Genomic DNA, 21,807 nt, shown 5'->3' with positions numbered 1-21,807 from the left:
ATCATTCTTTCAAGAGCCAACAATTTTAACATTCATAAACAACAAGATAAAAAATATGCACTGTTTAAGCATTCATTCAGAAGACAAAAAGTATTGCCACCACATATAAATAATTAGAATTTTTCTTATTAAGAACTCGAAAAAATATTGCCTCTTTATTCTAAAAATCTACTATCTTATTCATGTTTGATGATGATGAGAAAAATAAATTATAACTTAATTGGAATTAAAATCAAAGTAGAGATACAAATTACTACTACTAATATATAACTTCTAAGGTAAATTCCTAATAAGAACAGTTATCACAGAGTTAAGGCAAAGTTAGAACTCAACGACCTTTATTTTGGGAAGTGGATGTTCCTCTAGTCTGTGGGGTGCTTGGTCCTTCAAGAGATAATTTCTGACGCTTCAGTTCCTTTAAGTCACATCCTTGCTCTTCTTGTTCCCTTAGGTGCCATGATCTTGATGAGTTTTAGCTCAGTGATCATGGCGAATCACACCAAACTTAAAGGTTTGCTTGTCCTCAAGCAAAAGAAAGGAAAGGAGAGGAATAGTAGGAGAGGCAAATTCGAAATTCAAAAAATATGAGAAGAAATTAAAAAGATTTGAAAAGAGTTCAAAATGATAGATGAGTTTTGAAAAAGTTTTGAAAAGAAATTAAAGAAAAATCAAGAAATATGTTTAGGATAAAAAAAAAATTTGAAATTGAAGTTGAAAGATGAGAGTTTGTAACATGTTTATGCAAGAAATCATGAATTGAAACGTGAAAATTGGAAAAAATTTGAATTGAAAACGAAATTACCTCCTCCCTATAATCCTGGCGTTAAACGCCCAAATGCTGTATGTTTTGGGCGTTTAACGCCCAATTGCTGCTTCTCCTGGGCGTTCAATGCCCAGCTGTTGCTTCTTTCTGGCGTTGAACACCAGGAAGTCCTTTGTCACTGGGCGTTTTTCTGAACGCCCAGGACGCTGTCAATCTGGCGTTAAACACCCAGAAGGTGCTTCTTTCTGGCGTTCAATGCCCAGAAGATGCTCCTTTCTGGCGTTTAACGCCCAGATGGCTACCCTCACTGGCGTTGAACGCCCAGTGGGTGCTTCTTTTGGGCGTTCAAAGCCCAAAATGTTTCTTACTGTTTTTTTTTCACGCCAGTGAGCTTCCAAATTCCCTTGTAACTTTGTGAATTCAAGCAATTGCTATTTTACCTTGAAGATACTTGACATATACCTGTAAAAAAATCAATTAATTAACAAATACTTTGTAAATGGCTGGGTTGCCTCCCAGCAAGCGCTTCTTTATTGTCATTAGCTAGACTATTACTGAGCTTTAATCAAGCCTCAGTTTTGAGCATTCTTGCTCAAAATTGCCTTCAAGATAATGAATGACTCTCTATCCATTAACAATGAACTTTTTATTAGAATCATTATCCTGAAGCTCTACATATCCATATGGTGATACACTTGTAATCACATATGGACCTTTCCACCGGGACTTCAATTTCCCGGGGAATAATCTGAGCCTAGAATTAAATAGCAGAACTTTCTGCCCTGGCTCAAAGACTCTGGATGACAATTTCTTATCATGCCATCTTTTTGCTTTCTCTTTGTATATTTTTGCATTCTCAAAAGCATTGAGTCTAAATTCCTCTAGCTCATTTAACTGGAGCAATCATTTTTCTCCAGCTAACTTAGCATCAAGGTTCAGAAATCTGGTTGCCCAGTAGGCCTTATGTTCCAGTTCCACTAGCGAGTGACATGCCTTTCCATACACAAGCTGGTATGGAGAGGTCCCTATAGGGGTCTTGAATGCTGTTCTGTATGCCCACAGAGCATCATCCAAGCTTCTTGCCCAATCCCTTCTACGGTTAATTACAGTCTGTTCCAGGATTCTTTTGAGTTCTCTATTTGAGACTTCAGCTTGCCCATTAGTCTGTGGGTGATATGGAGTGGCCACCCTGTGGCTAACTCCATAACGAACCAAAGCAGAATAGAGCTGTTTATTGTAGAAATGAGTGCCCCCATCACTGATTAGTACTCTAGGGGTGCCAAATCTGCTGAAGATGTATTTCTGGAGGAATTTTAACACTCTCTTAGTGTCATTAGTGGGTGTAGCAATAGCTTCTACCCATTTGGATACATAATCCACCGCCACCAAAATATAAGTGTTTGAGTATGATGGTGGGAAAGATCCCATGAAGTCAATATCCCATACATCAAACAACTCAATCTCCAAGATCCCTTGTTGAGGCCTGGCATAACTGTGAGGCAGATTGTCAGATCTTTGGCAACTGTCGCAATTAAGCACAAACACACTGGAATCTTTATAGAGAGTAGGCCAGTAGAAGCCTCATTGGAGGACTCTTGTGGCTGTTCGCTCACTTCCAAAATGTCCTCCATACTGTGATCCATGGCAGTGCCATAGGATCCTCTGCGCTTCTTCTTTAGGCACACATCTACGGATTACTCCGTCTGCACATCTCTTGAAGAGATATGGTTCATCCCAAAGATAGTACTTTGCATCCGTGATCAACTTCTTTGATTGCTGCCTACTGTACTCTTTGGGTATGAACCTTACTGCCTTGTAGTTTGCAATGTCTGCAAACCATGGCACTTCCTAGATGGCAAAGAGTTGCTCATCCGGAAAGGTTTCATAGATCTCAGTAAGAGGGAGGGACGCCCCTTCTACTGGTTCTATTCGGGACAAGTGATCTGATACATAATTTTCTGTCCCTTTTCTGTCTCTTATTTCTTTATCAAACTCTTGCAGAAGCAACACCCATCTGATAAGTCTGGGTTTTGAATCCTGCTTTGTGAGTAGATATTTAAGAGCAGCATGGTCAGTGTACACAATCACTTTTGATCCTACTAATTAAGATCTGAACTTGTCAATGGCATAAACCACTGCAAGCAACTCCTTTTATGTGGTTGTGTAATTTTTCTGTGCGTCATTTAAAATACGGCTGGCATAATAAATGACGTGCAGAAGCTTATCATGCCTCTTTCCCAATACTGCATGATGCCAAGGCATCTTAGGCTAGTTTCACTAGCATTTTTCTGTTAGTTTTAGTTGTTTTATGCATTTTCTTGAGCTTAAAGTAACCAAGAATGGTTAAATGAACAACAAAGTAATGAATCATCCAAACAGTGTAATTTTGATGCAAATTCCATGAGTTTTTAGTTATATTACTTGAATGCTATGAATGGAAGACTTCTCATGAAATTTTGCAAGACTTTGATGCAATTGTGTGGATGATTTCAGGGAAGAAGAGGCTAGGCAAGGAAGCAACAAAATCAATAAAGGAAGCTTGAAGATCACATGTGGAGTTTAAGTTCCAGTTTAAGCTTAAATTGGAACTTAAACTACCAAGCCATATAATGCTGAAAGTGGCGTTTAACCTCCAGTTTAACCTTAAACTGGAAGTTAAACGCCAGAATAAGAAATGCACCAAAGCTGAAAGTGGCGTTTAACCTTCAGTTTAAGGTTAAACTGAAGGTTAAACGCCAGAATCATGAAAGCTGAGAAAAGAGGAAACTGGCGTTTAACCTCCAGTTTAACCTTAAACTGAAGGTTAAACGCCAGAATGAGAATGGCACCAAGGGAGCATTTCCACGTTTAACCTCCAGTTTAACCTTAAACTGGAGGTTAAACGTGTTCGAACCACATTATGCACCAGGAAGCCATTTCCACGTTTAAGCTCCAGTTTGACCTCAAACTGGAGCTTAAACGTGTTCGACATTCACACTCCTGGGCTACCTTCTTCATTCCCACGTTTAAGCTCCAGTTTAAGGTTAAACTGGAGCTTAAACGTGTTCGGCGTTTTTGCTCCTCCAGGGTTGCCTTCTCATTTCCACGTTTAAGCTCCAGTTTAACCTTAAACTGGAGCTTAAACGTGTTCGACCAGAATTGCCTCCAGGGTTGCAATCTTCATTTCCACGTTTAAGCTTCAGTTTAACCTTAAACTGAAGCTTAAACATGTTCGATTAATTACCCTCCTGGGTTGCTTTCTTCCAATTCCACGTTTAAGTTTCAGTTTAACCTTAAACTGAAACTTAAACTTCAACTTAAACGCCACTCTTAGAAAGGGTTTCTGGCCAAATATATTGAAGTTTAAGTTAGCATTTGAGCACAAACATTAACTTAAACGTATTATGGTATGAAACCCAATTGAATATCATGGTTTATGGGATTGGGCCTGAAGAATTGATGAGTCTGGAATTTCAATTTGTTGAGTCATGTGTCATTACTTGTTTATCACTAAGTGCTCAATGAATGTTACAGAATTGGATCAGCAGCCTCATCAGGATTATGGACCATAAACCCAAGGCAAAACGAAATCAAGGAAAGGCCTCAAAGCCCAAGAAACACAACAGAAGCTCAATTTAGAAAGTGTATAAATAGGATAGAATTTAAGTTAGTAAGAACTTTTTGGAGACTTTGGAAACACTTTTCATATTTTGTAATTGAATTCTGAGCTATGAATCACTAAACCCCTTTCATTGGGTTAGGGAGCTCTATTGTAATTCAATGAATCAATAATAGTTTTATCTTCTTCTTCAATCTTTTCTCTTGAATTTTGTTAGAAAGCTTCTCGATCTAATTCCATTGGTTAGTTGTCTTGGGAAAGAAACTATCCATAATTGGAATCCTTCGGAACCTTGGGAAAGGAATGGAGGATTCATGCTAGAGAAGCTTTCTCACAGTGAATTGGATTGGGGTTTGGATGGATATTGTGACATGTAATCCTACCAAATTGTGGTTCATGAAACTGTGTGGTATAATCAGTGATCGAGCATCATCTCTTCTTATGAACATTTAAACCAAGGGATTGGGAATTTGTTTGTTTTTAGAGAGAATTGGTGAGCCAAGGGATTGGGATCCAATCATATAAGATTGCCAAGCAAAATTCAATGAATGCATTGGTTGAGGAAGGGATAAAGATGTTTTGATTCGGAAATCTCAATATCTCCTGAAACCCAATGAACTCACCATCTCTGATCTCTCCCTTTCTATTTACATTCTGCAATTTCAATTCATGCAATCAACCCCATCCCCTTTAATTTCAGCAATTTAGCTTCTCGCTCTTTAATTCATGCAAGTTTACATTCCGCAATTCTCATATAAATCTTGATCCGCTCAACTAGAACACACTTCTAATACGAATTGCTCATTCAACCAATCCTTGTGGGATTCGACCTCACTCTATTGTGAGTTTTTACTTGACGATAACCGGTGCACTTGCCGGAAGGAATTTTTGCCGATTGTGCAATTTCCTAAAATCGTAGCTATCAAGTTTATGGCTAGATCAAGTTTATGGCGCCGTTGCCGGGGATTGGTTTTCGATTGACAATTCTCCATTTGGAAGTTAACTAGATTGAGCATTTTTCTTGTTTTGTTAATTTAGTTCAAGTTACTTGTTGAATTTTAATTTCTGCACTCTGTTATTTGCTTTCTTTCTTTATGCCTTTAAATTCAAGCCACTAACTCACTGACCCACTAACTATTTGAATTAATTCCTCAACTGCTCTAACCATACTCTTCCATTAACCAAGAGTATTCCACTTGTTTGTTGCTTGTGGTGTGTTCTTGTATGACAGGTAGGAGAGGAGAGACATCAACTCCTCCATATACCGAACCAGAGAGGACCCTTCATAGACTTAGAAGGGAAGCAAGAGGGAAGAGAGTACTGAGAGAAGAAGAATCTGAAGGAGAGTCTGAGGACAATTTTGAGGAAGCTCTAGATTTTAACATGGATAGAGAAGTTCACAACCATGAGAGGGCTGATGGAAACAATGCCATTCCTGAGAGGAGGGTTCTTGGTTCATGCATAAACCCAACCTTTGGGAATTGTGGTAGCAGCATTCAGAAACCACCCATTCAGGCCAACAATTTTGAACTCAAACCACAGCTAATATCATTGGTGGAGGACCATTGTTCATTTGGTGGGAGTGCTAATGAAGACCCAAATCAACATCTCACAAAATTCCTGAGAATTTGCGACACTGTGAAGTCCAATGGAGTCCAAGAAGATGCCTATAAACTGCTCTTGTTCCCATTTTCACTTAGGGACAAGGCAGCTAAGTGGCTGGAATCATTCCCAAGGGGGAGCCTAACAACCTGGGATGAGGTGGAAAGCAAGTTTCTAGCACGTTTCTACCCTCCACAAAAGGTCAATAGGCTTCGATCTGAGGTTCAGACTTTTAGACAACAAGATGGTGAGACACTCTACGAGGCATGGGAGAGGTTCAAAGAATTGACAAGGAAATGCCCACCAGACATGTTCCATGACTGGGTGCAATTGCATATTTTCTATGATGGACTTTCTTATGGATCAAGGAAGGCTGTAGACCATTCATCAGGAGGTTCATTGAACAGGAAAAAGACTGTGGAAGAAGCCATTGAAGTGATTGAGACCGTGGCTGAGAATGAGTACTACTATGCTTCAGAGAGGCACAACACTAAAGGAGTCATGGAGCTGAACCATGTTGATACAATTCTAGCCCAAAACAAGGTGTTTGCCAAGCAATTAGCAGAGCTCACCAGGAAATTGGACACAAAGCAAGTGGCTGCAATACACACACAAGATCAAGAGGAAGTAAGCACTGAAGGAGGTGATTGGGAAGAGGCCAACTATGTGGGAAACCAACAAAGGCAATCATATGATCCACATTCCAACACTTACAACCCAGGATGGAAAAACCACCCAAACTTTGGGTGGGGAAACCAGCAAAGCCAACCACAAAACCACAAACCTTACAACCACAACCAACATAACAATTCCACATACCAAAACTCCAACCAAAGATCATACCAAGCCACACAAAACACTTACTCCCAACCACCATATCATGGCCAAAATAACCAATCTGCCCAATCCAATCCGAACCAACAATTTCAAGATCAATTAAAATGGATAGAAGGAAGGTTAGTAAACATGGGTCAGGATATAAGTGAGTTGAAAAGGTTTAGGGAAGATGTGAGATCGACCTTAAGGAACCATGGCGAAAAACTCAAGTGGATGGAGGCTCGAGTAGGAGAACTATCTCAACAGGCCCCCAAATCAACTGCAGTGTTCCCTAGTGACACAGAAAAGAATCCTAAAGGGGAACAAAAGGGAGTGAGATGGGAAGAATGCAAGGCCATCACCATATTGAAGGAAGTCTCAGAAGAAGAAGGAATCAGACCCTCAGAAAAGGAGCCAGAAATCTTGAAAGAAAGTGTGGAAGAAGCTAAGCAGGAAAGTGAAACGGAGCAAGCTAAGGATATGCAAAAGGAAGGCACGCTGGAAACATACCAACCAAAAGCACCATTTCCTCAGAGGTTAGGAGGAGGTGAAAAAAGGAAAACATATTCAAGGTTCCTAGAGACATTTAAGTCTCTCCATATCAATATTCCCTTTCTTGATATCCTCCAGCAGATGCCTACACATATCAAGTATTTGAAGGAATTGCTGAGCAAGAAAAGAGTTTTGAAGGGAGGACAAACGGTAATAATGAACAAGGAATGCAGTGCACTCATCAAAAAGGACATAGTCTCTAAGAAAACAGACCCAGGAAGTTTCCATATCCCTTGCATCATAGGGGAAACAAAAATTGACAGAGGATTCTGCGATTTAGGAGCTAGCATAAATGTGATGCCTCTGACTCTTATGAAGAGGCTACAACTGAATGAGGTGAGATCCACTGATGCAATCATACAACTGGCTGACAAAACTCAAAAGCAAGCTGAAGGGGTAGTTGAGAATGTGCTGGTGAAAGTGGGAAATTATTTCTTTCCCACAGACTTTGTCATTTTGGACATGGAGGAAAGCTACCTACATCCTATCATTTTAGGAAGGCCATTTCTAGCCACTGCTAGAGCACTCATAGATATAGAACAAGGAGAGCTAATTTTGAGAGTACATGATGAACAGCTCATTTTCCATGTTTTCAAACCTGCATCTGAGCCTGAACCAGAATCTGAAGAGCCTAAGGATGATAGTAGCCATCTGTGTTTGGAGGAAAACAATCCAGCAGTTGAAATTCTGGAACAGTCCTTGGAAGGCAAACAAGAATTGCAAGAGTTAAAGCCACAAAAATCAATAGAAACAACTCAGAAGGATCCTCCTGGCATAAGGGTCGATGAAGAAATCCTCAAGAGAGAAGGAAGAATTGTAAAGAAATTGCCAAGAGGGTGGAGAAACAAGAAAATTCCCACTGAAGGTTTCTCTCCGGGAGATAAAGTGATATCAAGTCATTATCTGCCAATCCCACCTGGCCTCAAACCCATTCCTTCCCAGCTCCCCCAAATGTTCACAATCAACAAAGTTCTTTCTATGGAACATTTGGAAATCATGAAAGAATTAAATGGGGACGTTTTCATAGTGAGAGGAGAAGACATCAAGCACTACAATCCACCCTAACAAGGGACAACCGTCAAGCTAGTGACGTTAAAGAAGCGCTTCATGGGAGGCAACCCATGTTTTTAGTATCCTTACTCTTTATTGTTTTACTCTGCATCTAATAAAAGCATGGTTTCTTATGCATGAACTTGAATCCTCAGGACAACTGTTGATAAGGTGCACTAAACAATGCATGTAAAATACAATTGGTCTCTGAGTTTGGTGTGCCTAAAGGCATCCCCAAATCTTATCAAATTGTATTCAATCTTTCATTTAAGGTGCATAACCAAACATTAAGTTTGGTGTTCCTCTTTGAACACAGTTAATGAAAGGCAAGAAGTTCCTCTGGATTTAGAAATTCATGACAAGTATACCATTGCATGCTTAAATACTTTGATTTCAATTACTTTAGGTAGAAAAATTGCTTAGGATCAAAGAGCCAAAGTGACTATGATTTATTAGAATTATGCACATTCATTAAGGACAACCAACATGGATTTCATGTCATCAGGAGACATTACCAAACACTAAGTTTGGTGTCCATTAATAAGTGTGCATACACACAAAAGTCACGGTTATAAGCTCATGAAGACAATCATTGATTTACAATTCAAAAAGAATGAAAAACATGTGTAAGTACTATTCATTATTCACATGGACCGAAAAATGATAGCAATTTTGTTTGTTTGTGCAGGTACAAAGGAAGGATAAGAATGGAGGAGAAAGACCAGGGGGAAGGTACGGTTCTTGGTCAAAAAGGAAGTTCATAAGTCTTTGAAACTAACACATGGGAAAAGGAAGTTCTGCATGAAAAGAAAGCTACATGTACAACTTAATGCACCCAGAATACTTCCAAGAAAGTTAAAAGCAATTCGTCCTTCTCCCTGATTCACATATTTACCATCAAGCCATCCTTCACAAATCACCCTAGCCGTCCATTTTTCACTTGCTTGCACTATAAAGAACCAATTGGGGAACGAGCTCCACACCACCAAATCTCCTTCTTGCACATTTCCTTTCATCATAGCATAACTATCTATTGCCGAAAAACAACCTCACCACACTTCTAACAACACCTTCTTACTTCACCTTATCAACTTTAGCTTGTCACTTGCCAAAACTAAAGAACCAATGGCAGCCTCATCTAGTCACAAAAGAAGAAAAGACAAGCAGCTAATGGAGGAGGAAAGAGAATTTGATGCATGGAAATACAAATCAGTTTTCCATGAGATTCAAGCCGAATGGATGAGACCTAAAAGGGTACTAGCTGAGGTTCCCTTTGACCTTGAAAAGGATGAGTTCCCAGGTATTTGGGAGAAGATCAAAAAGAGGAAGTGGGAGCTCTTGACTAAGCCAATCACTAAGATCAACATCAACCTGGTGAAGGAGTTTTATGCAAATGCAGTGAGGGAGGATCCAACCGTGGAACCCACCTACAAAAGCTATGTGAGAGGGGTGGAAGTTGACTTCAGCCCCAAGGCAATCATGAAAACTCTTGGCCTGAAAAACATACGTTTCAGCCAAGCAAGTTATGAGGAAAGGATGATAGGAGAACCTGACTATACGACCATTGCTGAAGATCTTTGTGCCATCAGAGCTGAATGGGTGAGAAAAACAAAAGGGGCTCCAAGAGTCTTGAGAAGGGGAGACCTAACACCTGAAGCTAAAGGGTGGTATGCAATAGTTAGGAGATCCATCCTACCCACTGCAAACTCTTCAGAAATAGTCCCTAAAAGAGCAATCTTGCTACATTGCATTATGGTGGGAGGGGAGATCAAAGTTCATAAACTCATTGCTGAACAGATACAAGAGTTTAGTGAGAAAAGTGACCCTGACTCCTGGCTCCACTTCCCTAGCACCATCATTAGACTATGCATCGATGCCCAAGTACCACTTGAAGATGAAAGACCTAATTGGCTATATCCTGGAATGGCCATAACTGCTCACAGAATGACTCTTGGCCCAACTGCCCCAAGACATACAAAAAGAAGAAATGAAGAAGGGCAACAAGCAGAAGAGGAGCAAGAAGCAGAGCAAGAAGGAGAAGAAGAGCAAGAAGAGCAAAGAAGTCCAGAAAGAAGGCAACAAGTTCCCAGAGACCCCATGGATATGAGCAGAATGCAGGAAATCATGGAAGGAATGTCTCAACAATACATGAGGTCTCAAGAGAGGCAAGAGGACTTTCACCTAAAAATGATGGACATGCAAAGGAACTTTGAATCAAGATTCCTAAATCTGCAAAGGGAACAGAATTTACAATTACAGGAATCCCTCAGCCACATATGCCAACACCAAGATGCCAATATCCTGGCAATCAAGGAAGCCACCACTTTGCAGAATGCAAGATACTCAGTTCAAGCTGATTACAACATCAGTTCTCAAATCAAGCTTAACTACATAGGGGAACATCTACACAAGATGGACCCAGCATTCCCATCTTTTGATGAGTATTTCAAAGGGAGAAAAGAAGGAGAAATAAACAAGGCAATGATCCTTGAAAAAGGAGTGGAAGAAACAATGAAAAAGGCTGGATTCTGGACAAAGCTCATGAGAAAAGATAAAGGAAGTACAAGTGGTCAAAAAGAGGTAAGAAGCAAGAAGAAGCAGGACCCCAAGAATCAAAAAGAACCAAGCAACAAATGAGAGGTGGTCTCGTTCCTTAATAATCAAATAATAGTTTGTGAATTGTCTTTATGAGCTTTCTTTCATTTTAAGTCATTTTGTAGGAGTGTTGGTTTACTGCTTTGAATAAAGTGAATGCCTAGATATTTGGATATAACTTCACCTTCTTAAACAAATGCTTGCCATGCTTGTTCTGTTTCCAAAAATAAAAGAAAAGTTTGAACAAAAGTAACTTGGCTCAATTAGTGACAAATCAAGTAGAATTAAGTGGTGGTATGCATGCTTGATTGTTTAGTCAGCTCACTGAAAATTGAGTGTAGAATTATTATTTTGTGTAGAAGTTGAATAATGTCTATGGATCTTGATGAATAAATGTCTTTGGCCATGAAAAAGGAAGAAAAAGAAGAAGAAAAAGCCACTTAAAAAGGGCAACCAAAAAGCAAAAAAGAATTGAGAAAATAAGCTAGGCATCAATGGTTTGAACTTCTGAGACAAATGCCTGTGGTGTTTATGTATTAAGGATATGCTTGGATGAATAGGTTCTTAGGAGTGTTTCAACACTTGGTAACTTGGGTTAACTAACCCGGGATTATCAACCAAAAGTCCATTATCAAGAGCAACCTAAATACAAAACATTTAGTCACACAAAGAGGTGCTGGGCACCAATGTCTCAAGAAGAAATGTGAACTAAAATGCCTGTAGTGGATATGTGTAGTGCACTGATAAGAAAAAGAAAATGCCAAAGGCTTGTGCAACACATGACACTGAGCAAACAAGGAGCAAAGAAGCTCTAAGAAAAAGAAAAACAAAGAAGGGAAAAAGTGCCAAGGACATAAGAATAACAAGAGGCCATAGCAGTGTTTGATGGATGCAATGAAAAAGTGATAATCCTACCTGATAAGAATGAAAAAGTGATGCTGCAACCTTCTGCATAAAACCCTTCTGATGAACTTCAAATGCTTGCTAATATAGCCAATGTAATTGCTTTTTGTTTCATACTTTCTTCTCAAATAACTCAGGACTTGCTTAGGGACAAGCAAGTATTAAGTTTGGTGTTGTGATGCCAAGGCATCTTAGGCTAGTTTCACTAGCATTTTTCTGTTAGTTTTAGTTGTTTTATGCATTTTCTTGAGCTTAAAGTAACCAAGAATGGTTAAATGAACAACAAAGTAATGAATCATCCAAACAGTGTAATTTTGATGCAAATTCCATGAGTTTTTAGTTATATTACTTGAATGCTATGAATGGAAGACTTCTCATGAAATTTTGCAAGACTTTGATGCAATTGTGTGGATGATTTCAGGGAAGAAGAGGCTAGGCAAGGAAGCAACAAAATCAATAAAGGAAGCTTGAAGATCACATGTGGAGTTTAAGTTCCAGTTTAAGCTTAAACTGGAACTTAAACTACCAAGCCATATAATGCTGAATGTGGCGTTTAACCTCCAGTTTAACCTTAAACTGGAAGTTAAACGCCAGAATAAGAAATGCACCAAAGCTGAAAGTGGCGTTTAACCTTCAGTTTAAGGTTAAACTGAAGGTTAAACGCCAGAATCATGAAAGCTGAGAAAAGAGGAAACTGGCGTTTAACCTCCAGTTTAACCTTAAACTGAAGGTTAAACGCCAGAATGAGAATGGCACCAAGGGAGCATTTCCACGTTTAACCTCCAGTTTAACCTTAAACTGGAGGTTAAACGTGTTCGAACCACATTATGCACCAGGAAGCCATTTCCACGTTTAAGCTCCAGTTTGACCTCAAACTGGAGCTTAAACGTGTTCGACATTCACACTCCTGGGCTACCTTCTTCATTCCCACGTTTAAGCTCCAGTTTAAGGTTAAACTGGAGCTTAAACGTGTTCGGCGTTTTTGCTCCTCCAGGGTTGCCTTCTCATTTCCACGTTTAAGCTCCAGTTTAACCTTAAACTGGAGCTTAAACGTGTTCGACCAGAATTGCCTCCAGGGTTGCAATCTTCATTTCCACGTTTAAGCTTCAGTTTAACCTTAAACTGAAGCTTAAACGTGTTCGATTAATTACCCTCATGGGTTGCTTTCTTCCAATTCCACGTTTAAGTTTCAGTTTAACCTTAAACTGAAACTTAAACTTCAACTTAAACGCCACTCTTAGAAAGGGTTTCTGGCCAAATATATTGAAGTTTAAGTTAGCATTTGAGCACAAACATTAACTTAAACGTATTATGGTATGAAACCCAATTGAATATCATGGTTTATAGGATTGGGCCTGAAGAATTGATGAGTCTGGAATTTCAATTTGTTGAGTCATGTGTCATTACTTGTTTATCACTAAGTGCTCAATGAATGTTACAGAATTGGATCAGCAGCCTCATCAGGATTATGGACCATAAACCCAAGGCAAAACGAAATCAAGGAAAGGCCTCAAAGCCCAAGAAACACAACAGAAGCTCAATTTAGAAAGTGTATAAATAGGATAGAATTTAAGTTAGTAAGAACTTTTTGGAGACTTTGGAAACACTTTTCATATTTTGTAATTGAATTCTGAGCTATGAATCACTAAACCCCTTTCATTGGGTTAGGGAGCTCTATTGTAATTCAATGAATCAATAATAGTTTTATCTTCTTCTTCAATCTTTTCTCTTGAATTTTGTTAGAAAGCTTCTCGATCTAATTCCATTGGTTAGTTGTCTTGGGAAAGAAACTATCCATAATTGGAATCCTTCGGAACCTTGGGAAAGGAATGGAGGATTCATGCTAGAGAAGCTTTCTCACAGTGAATTGGATTGGGGTTTGGATGGATATTGTGACATGTAATCCTACCAAATTGTGGTTCATGAAACTGTGTGGTATAATCAGTGATCGAGCATCATCTCTTCTTATGAACATTTAAACCAAGGGATTGGGAATTTGTTTGTTTTTAGAGAGAATTGGTGAGCCAAGGGATTGGGATCCAATCATATAAGATTTCCAAGCAAAATTCAATGAATGCATTGGTTGAGGAAGGGATAAAGATGTTTTGATTCGGAGATCTCAATATCTCCTGAAACCCAATGAACTCACCATCTCTGATCTCTCCCTTTCTATTTACATTCTGCAATTTCAATTCATGCAATCAACCCCATCCCCTTTAATTTCAGCAATTTAGCTTCTCGCTCTTTAATTCATGCAAGTTTACATTCTGCAATTCTCATCTAAATCTTGATCCGCTCAACTAGAACACACTTCTAATACGAATTGCTCATTCAACCAATCCTTGTGGGATTCGACCTCACTCTATTGTGAGTTTTTACTTGACGATAACCGGTGCACTTGCCGGAAGGAATTTTTGCCGATTGTGCAATTTCCTAAAATCGTAGCTATCAAGTTTATGGCTAGATCACTGCACTAATGGCATGATCACTGGCATCACACATTAGTTCGAATGGTAATGTCCAGTCTGGTGCAGAAATGACTGGTTTTGTGACCAGCTTAGCTTTCAGAGTCTTAAAGGTCTGCGAACACTATGTGTCAAAGACAAATGATGTATCAGCGACTAGCAGATTGCTCAGAGGTTTCGCAATTTTTAAAAACTCTTTTATAAACCTCCTATAGAATCCTGCATGCCCCAGAAAGCTTCTGATTGCCTTAACATTGGCAGGTGGTGGTAATTTTTCAATTACCTCTACTTTAGCTTGATCCAACTCTATTCCCTTGTTCGAAATTCTGTGCCCAAAGACAATTCCTTCAGTCACCATAAAGTGACATTTCTCCCAGTTTAAAACCAGGTTAGTATCTTGGCACCTTTTTAGAACAAGTGCTAGATGGTCAAGACAGGAGCTTAATGAGTCTCCAAATATTGAGAAGTCATCCATGAAGACTTCCAAAAATTTCTCTACCATATCAGAGAAGATAGAGAGCATGCATCTCTGAAAGATTGCAGGTGCATTGCATAGACCAAATGGCATCCTTCTGTAGGCAAATACTCCAGATGAACATGTGAACGCTGTTTTCTCTTGGTCCTGAGTGTCTATTGCAATTTGATTATAACCTGAATAGCCATCCAAAAAGCAGCAGTATTCGTGACCTGCTAGTCTCTCTAGCATTTGGTCTCTGAATGGTAAAAGAAAATGATCATTTCTGGTGGCTGTATTGAGCCTTCTATAATCAATACACATACGCCACCCTGTAACTGTTCTTGTGGGAACCAGTTCATTTTTGTCATTATGAACCACTGTCATGCCTCCTTTCTTAGGGACGACTTGGACAGGGCTCACCCAGGGGCTATCAGAAATAGGATAAATAATCCAAGCCTCTAGTAACTTAGTGACCTCTTTCTGCACCACCTCCTTCATGGTTGGATTCAGCCGCCTCTGTGGTTGAACCATTGGCTTAGCATCATCCTCCAATAAGATCTTGTGCATCCATCTGGCTGGGCTAATGCCCTTTCGATCATTGATGGACCACCCAAGAGTTGTCTTGTGTGTCCTTAGCACCTGAATTAGTTCTTTCTCTTCCTGTGGCTCTAAAGCAGAGCTTATGATTACTGGAAAAGTGTCATCTTCTCCCAGAAATGCATACGTCAGGGATGGTGGTAGTGGTTTGAGCTCGGGTTTGGGAGGTTTTTCCTCTTCCGGAGGAGTTTTCAGAGGTTTTGCTATTTTCTCTGGTTCCTCTAGATCAGGCTGAACATCTTTAAAAATGTTCTCTACCTCTGATTCGAGACTCTCAGTCATATTGACCTCTTCTACCAGGGAGTCAATAATATCAACGCTCATGCAGTCTTTTGATGTGTCTGGATGCTGCATAGCTTTGATAGCATTCAACTTTAACTCATCCTCATTGACTCTCAGGGTTACCTCCCCTTTTTGGACGTCAATGAGAGTCCGTCCAGTTGCTAGGAAAGGTCTTCCTAGGATGAGAGTTGCACTCTTGTGCTCCTCCATTTCCAGCACTACAAAGTCAGTAGAAAAGGCAAATGGCCCAACCTTGACAATCATGTCCTCAATTACGCCTGATGGAATTTTAATAGAGCCATCAGCAAGTTGGAGACATATTCGGGTTGGTTTGACTTCTTCAGTCAAACCAAGCTTTCTGATAGTGGATGCGGGTATCAGGTTGATACTTGCCCCAAGATCACATAAAGCTGTCTTGGTACAAGCATCCTCTAATGTGCATGGTATCATAAAGCTTTTGGGATCCTTAAGCTTCTCTGGTAAGCTTTTTAAAGTAACTGCACTGCATTCTTCAGTGAGAAAAACGTTTTTAGTCTCCCTCCAATCCATCTTATGACTTAAGATCTCTTTCATGAACTTACAATATGAGGGTATTTGCTCAAGTGCCTCTGCAAACGGAATCTTTATTTCAAGAGTCCAGATAGTCTGCAAAGCGGGCAAATTGTTTATCCTATTCCGCTTGATGGAGTTTCTGAAGATAAGGCATCTTGGCTTTAAATTCTTCAACCTTAGTTGCTGCAGGTTTATTTCCTACAGAAGTGGTTGGAGAAGCCTGCTTAAGGGGTTTGTTATCAACACTTGCAGGTGTCTAACCCCTCATTTGCGTTTGAACGCCAAAATTGGGTGCTGTATAGGAATTTAACGCTAGATTGCCACTCTTTTCTAGCGTTTGAACCAGAATTGGCTACTGTATGGGCATTTAACACCGACTTCTAACCCTTTTTTGGTGTTTGAATGCCAGAATCATTTCTCTTTGGGCTCTTACTGTCCTTAGAAGGATTTTGGACATGAATTGGTCATCCTCTATCAGATGTTCCTTTCTTCGCTTACTGCTGCTTTGAGTTGAGACATTCAATATCTTTCCACTCCTTAAATGAACAGCTTGGCATTCTTCTATTATCTGTTTAGATAAGTGTTGTTTTGTCTGATTCAATTATTTTTCCATATTCTGGTTAGCATCTTTGGTTTCTTGTAGCATCTCTTTAAATTCTACTAACTATTTTGTTATAGAAAATAGTTGCTGATTGAGTTCAGCAACTTGTTCTGGAGGACTAAGTTCAGTGGATACTGCTTTAGACTCTTCTTTCATGGAGGACTCACTACTTAAGTACAGATGCTGATTTTTAGCAACCATATCTATGAGCTCTTGAGCCTCTTCAATTGTCTTTCTCATGTGTATCGATCCACCAGTTGAGTGGTCTAGAGACATCTGGGCCTTTTCTGTAAGCCCGTAGTAGAAGATGTCTAACTGCACCCATTCTGAAAATATTTTAGAGGAGCATTTCCATAGCATCTCTCTGTACCTCTCCCAGGCATTATAAAGAGATTCATTATCCTCTTGTTTAAAGCCTTGTATGTCTACCCTTAGCTGTGTCATCCTTTTAGAGGGAAATATTGATTCAGGAATTTGTCTGACAACTGTTTCCATGTTCTTATGCTGGCTTTGGATTGGTTGTTTAACCACCTCTTAGCTTGATCTTTTACAGCAAATAGAAATAGCAATAATTTGTAGACATCCTGATCTACTTCCTTATCACGTACTGTGTCAGCAATTTGTAAGAACTGTTCTAGAAACTCATTAGGTTCTTCCTGTGGAAGATCGGAATACTGGCAATTTTGCTGCACCATGATAATGAGCTGAAGGTTTAGTTCAAAATTGCTGGATCTGATAGGGGGTAAACAGATACTACTCCTATATGAAGCAGTAGTGGGGTTAGCATATGACCCCAGAGTCCTTCTGGACTGTTCATTTCCACTTAGGTCCATGATGGAGAAAGGGAGATGATGTGGATTGTAAATAAAAATTTTATCCCCCTTTTTTTATTAAAGAAATTAAAATAAGGTAAATAAAAAGAAATTTATGCAAGTTTCAAAAATTAAGAAAAGAAAAGGAAATAAAAGAAATTAGAAAACTAAATTAATTAATTAATTAAAAGGATTTGAAAAATTGTGGATGAGGATTTTCAAAAAATGAAGAGAGAAAAAGTGGTTAGGAAGTTTTGAAAAAGATACGATTTTAAAATTTTAGAGATTGAAACTTTCTTAACAAGAAAACATCAAACTTAAAATTTTTCAATCAAACTAATAAAATAGGACAAGTAATTCGAAAATTAAAAAAAAAGAAAAAGGATTTTGAAAATTTTTATAAAAGATTTTCGAAAAATATAAAAAGAAAATTGAAAAAGAATTTGTTTTGAAAAAGATTTAAAAAAGATAAATTTTAAAAATTAAAATTTTGACTTGACTAACAAGAAACTACCAAATTTTAAAAATTTTGACTAAGTCAACCTAAGAAATTCGAAAATGATGAGTAAATAAAGGAAAAGATATTTTTTGAATTTAATGAGGAAAGAGAAAAATAATAAAATGACACCAAATTTAGAATTTTTAGATCAAAACAAAGAAAACAAACAAGAAAATTTTGAATGTCCAGATGAACACCAAGAACACTTTGAAGATCAAGATGAACACCAAGAACAAATTTTGAAAATTTTTCACAAAAAAAGGACAAAAAAAACACCAAACTTAAAAAAATTTTATACTTTGGACTCTAATAATTCGAAAATGTATAAGATAAATAACAAAAGACACCAAACAAGAAAATTTAAAGAAAAAATAAAGGAAATTATCAAGAACAACTTGAAGATCAAGAAAGAACTAAGAACATGTAATTAAAAATATGAAGAAAAATATAAACATGCAATTCAAAAAATTGAAGGAAAATAAAAACATGCAATTGACACCAAACATAAAACATGAAATTAAACTCAAACAGAAGACTCAATTATTAGTTTATTGGTTTTTATCTATTTATTAAAAATTTTCAAAAAAATATAGAAAAAGAAAATAAGAATTTTAAAATTTTAACAAAAATAATAATAAAAGACTCAAAGAAAAATTAAAGATTGATAAAGAAAAATAAGATTTTTGACAAAAAAAAATAAAAGACTCAAATTTAGTGACTTTAAACCAAAAAAAAAGAAGATAAATTTTTCCTAATCTAAGCAACAAGATGAACCGTCAGTTGTCCAAACTCGAACAATCCCTGGCAACGGCGCCAAAAACTTGCTGCACAGAATTGCAACTCCGTACAATTAACCAGCAAGTGCACTGGGTCATCCAAGTAATAATTCCTTACGCGAGTAAGGGTCGATCCCATGGAGATTGTCGGCTTGAAGTAAGCCATGGTTATCCTGTAACTCTTAGTCAGGAGATTAGTGATAAAAATGATTTATGCTTTCTTATTGTCTTCTTCTCCAAACACGCATGGCTTCCTTCCATGGCAAACTGTATGTTGGTGGATTACCGTTGTCAATGGCTACCATCCGTCCTCTCAGTGAAAATGGTCCAGGTACAGTTTCTGTACGGCCAATCAACTGTTGGATCTCTCGTCTCGGATGAAAAATACCAGGCACAGCTACCGCACGGCTAATTATCTGTCGGTTCTCACTTGTGATAGAATAGGATCTCTCTATCCTTTTGCACACTGTCACTGCGCCCAACATTCGTGAGTTTGAAGCTCGTCACCGTCATCCTGTCCCAGATCCTACTCGAAATACCACAGACAATGTTTAGATTTTTCGAATCTCAGGAATGCTGCCAATTGGTTCTAGCCTCTACCACGAAGGTTCGAATATCACGAGTCTGAATTCTCTGTTGTCAGGAGATGCAAATCAAACTCGTGGATTAGAAACCCAAGAGATACGCACTCAAGCTGTCGCCCAATGACTACGTTGAGCTCAAATAGAACGGAAGTGGTTGTCAAGCACGCGTTCATAAATTTGAGAATGATGATTAGTGTCACGGATCATCACATTCTTCATATTGAAGTACGAGTGAGTATCTTAGAACAGAAGCAAGCGTGATTGAATATAAAACAATAGTAATTGCATTAATCCATTGAAACACAGCAGAGCTCCTCACCCCTACCTATGGGGTTTAGAGACTCATGCCGTAGAAGATACAATATGAGATATAGAATGTCATCAGTTACAAAATAAATCTCTAAAAGTAGTTTTTATACTAAACTAGTAACCTAGGTTTACAGAAAATGAGTAACTAAGTGCAGATAGTGCAGAAATCCACTTCCGGGGCCCACTTCGTGAGTGTTTGGGCTGAGCTTTGAAGCTTTCACATGAATAGGCCATTCTTGGAGTTAAACACCAGCTTGGGTGCCAGTTTAGGCGTTTAACTCTAACTCTGGCGCCAGTTCCGGAGTTTAACACCAGAAAAGGATCTTTGGTTGGCGTTTAAATGCCAGTTTGGACCATCAAATCTAGGGAAAAGTATGGACTATTATACATCTCTGGAAAGCCCAGATGTTAGCGTTCCAGCCCAATTGAGAGCGCGCCAATTGAATTTTTGTAGCTCCAGAAAAACGCAATTGAGTGCAGGGAGGTCAGAATCTAACAGCATCTGCAGTCCTTTCTCAGCCTCTGATTCAGATAATTGCTCAGGTCCCTCAATTTTAGTCAAAAAACACTTGAAATTACAGAAAAATACCCAAACTCATAGGAAAGTCCAGAAGTGTGATTTTTGAATAAAAATTAATAAAAATATAACAAAAAGTGAATAAAACATGCTAAAAACTATATGAAAACACTACCAAAAAGCGTATAAAATATCCGCTCATCACTCAACTAGCCTACTTGCACCTCCAAGTTTCTGATGGAAGCTCTAGTTTCCTGCATAAAATTATTTAGTAGTGTTTCCCAATCAGTGTTCTTTTGGGACTGAGAATTTGCTTGCTGTGGTGGCTGTAGTTGATGAGAGTAAAACTGGCGGTTATTTTGATTGTTCTGCAGAAAATCACCCTGAGAATTATTGTTAAAAATTCTGTGATCTCTGAAGTTGCTCTCTCCACCCAAAATTTGGGTAATTTCTCCACCCCTGATTATAGGTCTTAGAGTATGGATCATTATTGGGGTTTCTTTGAGCATTCCCTATGTAATTGACCTGTTCAGTAGAAGATTGAGCATAATCATAATTCTCACCTTGCATAGAGCTACCAGTCATGTCATAAGGGGCCTCTTGAGGTGCATTCTAAGTGTTGATATCTGATACCTGCATGCCACCCAATTGTTGAGTAATCAAATTCATCTGCTGAGACAAAATTTTGTTCTGAGCAAGAAGAGCATCAAAAGCTTCTACTTATAAAACGTCTTTCTTCTGAGGAGTCCCAGAGTTCACAAGATTCCTGTTAGATGAGTATAAATATTGGTTGTTAGCAACCAACTCAGTAAGCTCAGTAGTCTCCTCTGGTGTCTTTTTCATGTGAAATGAACCACCTGCAGAATTATCTAAACACATCTTGGACATTTCACATAAGCCCTCATAAAAGATATCCAACTGAGTCCATTTAGAGAACATGTCCGGAGGGCATCGCCTAGTCAGTAGCTTGAAACTCTCCCAGGCTTCATAAAGGGTCTCACTATCTTTCTATCGGAAGGTTTGAACCTCCACCCTCAGCTTAGTCAGCTTTTGTGGTGGAAAAAATTTAGTCAGAGATCTAGTGACCACCTTATCCCAAGTATCCAGACTCTCCTTGGGTTGAGAATCTATCTACATCTTTGCTCTATCCTTCACAGCAAATGGGACAAGCATGAGTTTATATACCTCAGGATTCACTCTATTGGTCTTCACAGTATAACAAATCTGCAGGAAATTAGAAATAAATTGATTTGGATCTTCCTGAGGGAGTCCATGATACTGACAATTTTGTTGCACAAGAGTGACCAGCTGTGACTTCAGCTCAAAGTTATTTGCAGCTATAGGAGGCACCACAATACTCTTTCCATAAAGACCTACATTGGGAGCAGTGTATGAGCCAAGCACTCTTCTAGGTTGTTCATTCTCATTCAGATTTGCCATATTGGCATTCACATCACAATTCTGATCCATGGTGGAC

General features: G+C 38.7%; 1 non-coding gene across 1 annotated transcript; it reads right to left on the bottom strand.

The window, feature by feature from the left end:
- Nucleotides 1-6,170: 6,170 nt before the first annotated feature.
- Nucleotides 6,171-6,274, bottom strand: LOC112793953 (small nucleolar RNA R71). The gene has a single exon (XR_003198638.1). It is a non-coding gene; the product is annotated as a small nucleolar RNA R71 (small nucleolar RNA).
- Between the last annotated feature and the right edge of the window lie 15,533 nt (nt 6,275-21,807).

This window comes from Arachis hypogaea, chromosome 3 (genome assembly GCF_003086295.3).
Source record: "Arachis hypogaea cultivar Tifrunner chromosome 3, arahy.Tifrunner.gnm2.J5K5, whole genome shotgun sequence".
Lineage (NCBI taxonomy): Eukaryota > Viridiplantae > Streptophyta > Magnoliopsida > Fabales > Fabaceae > Arachis > Arachis hypogaea.
The sequence above is the reverse complement of the archived record's forward strand: the minus strand, read 5'-3'. Positions and strand labels throughout refer to the sequence as shown.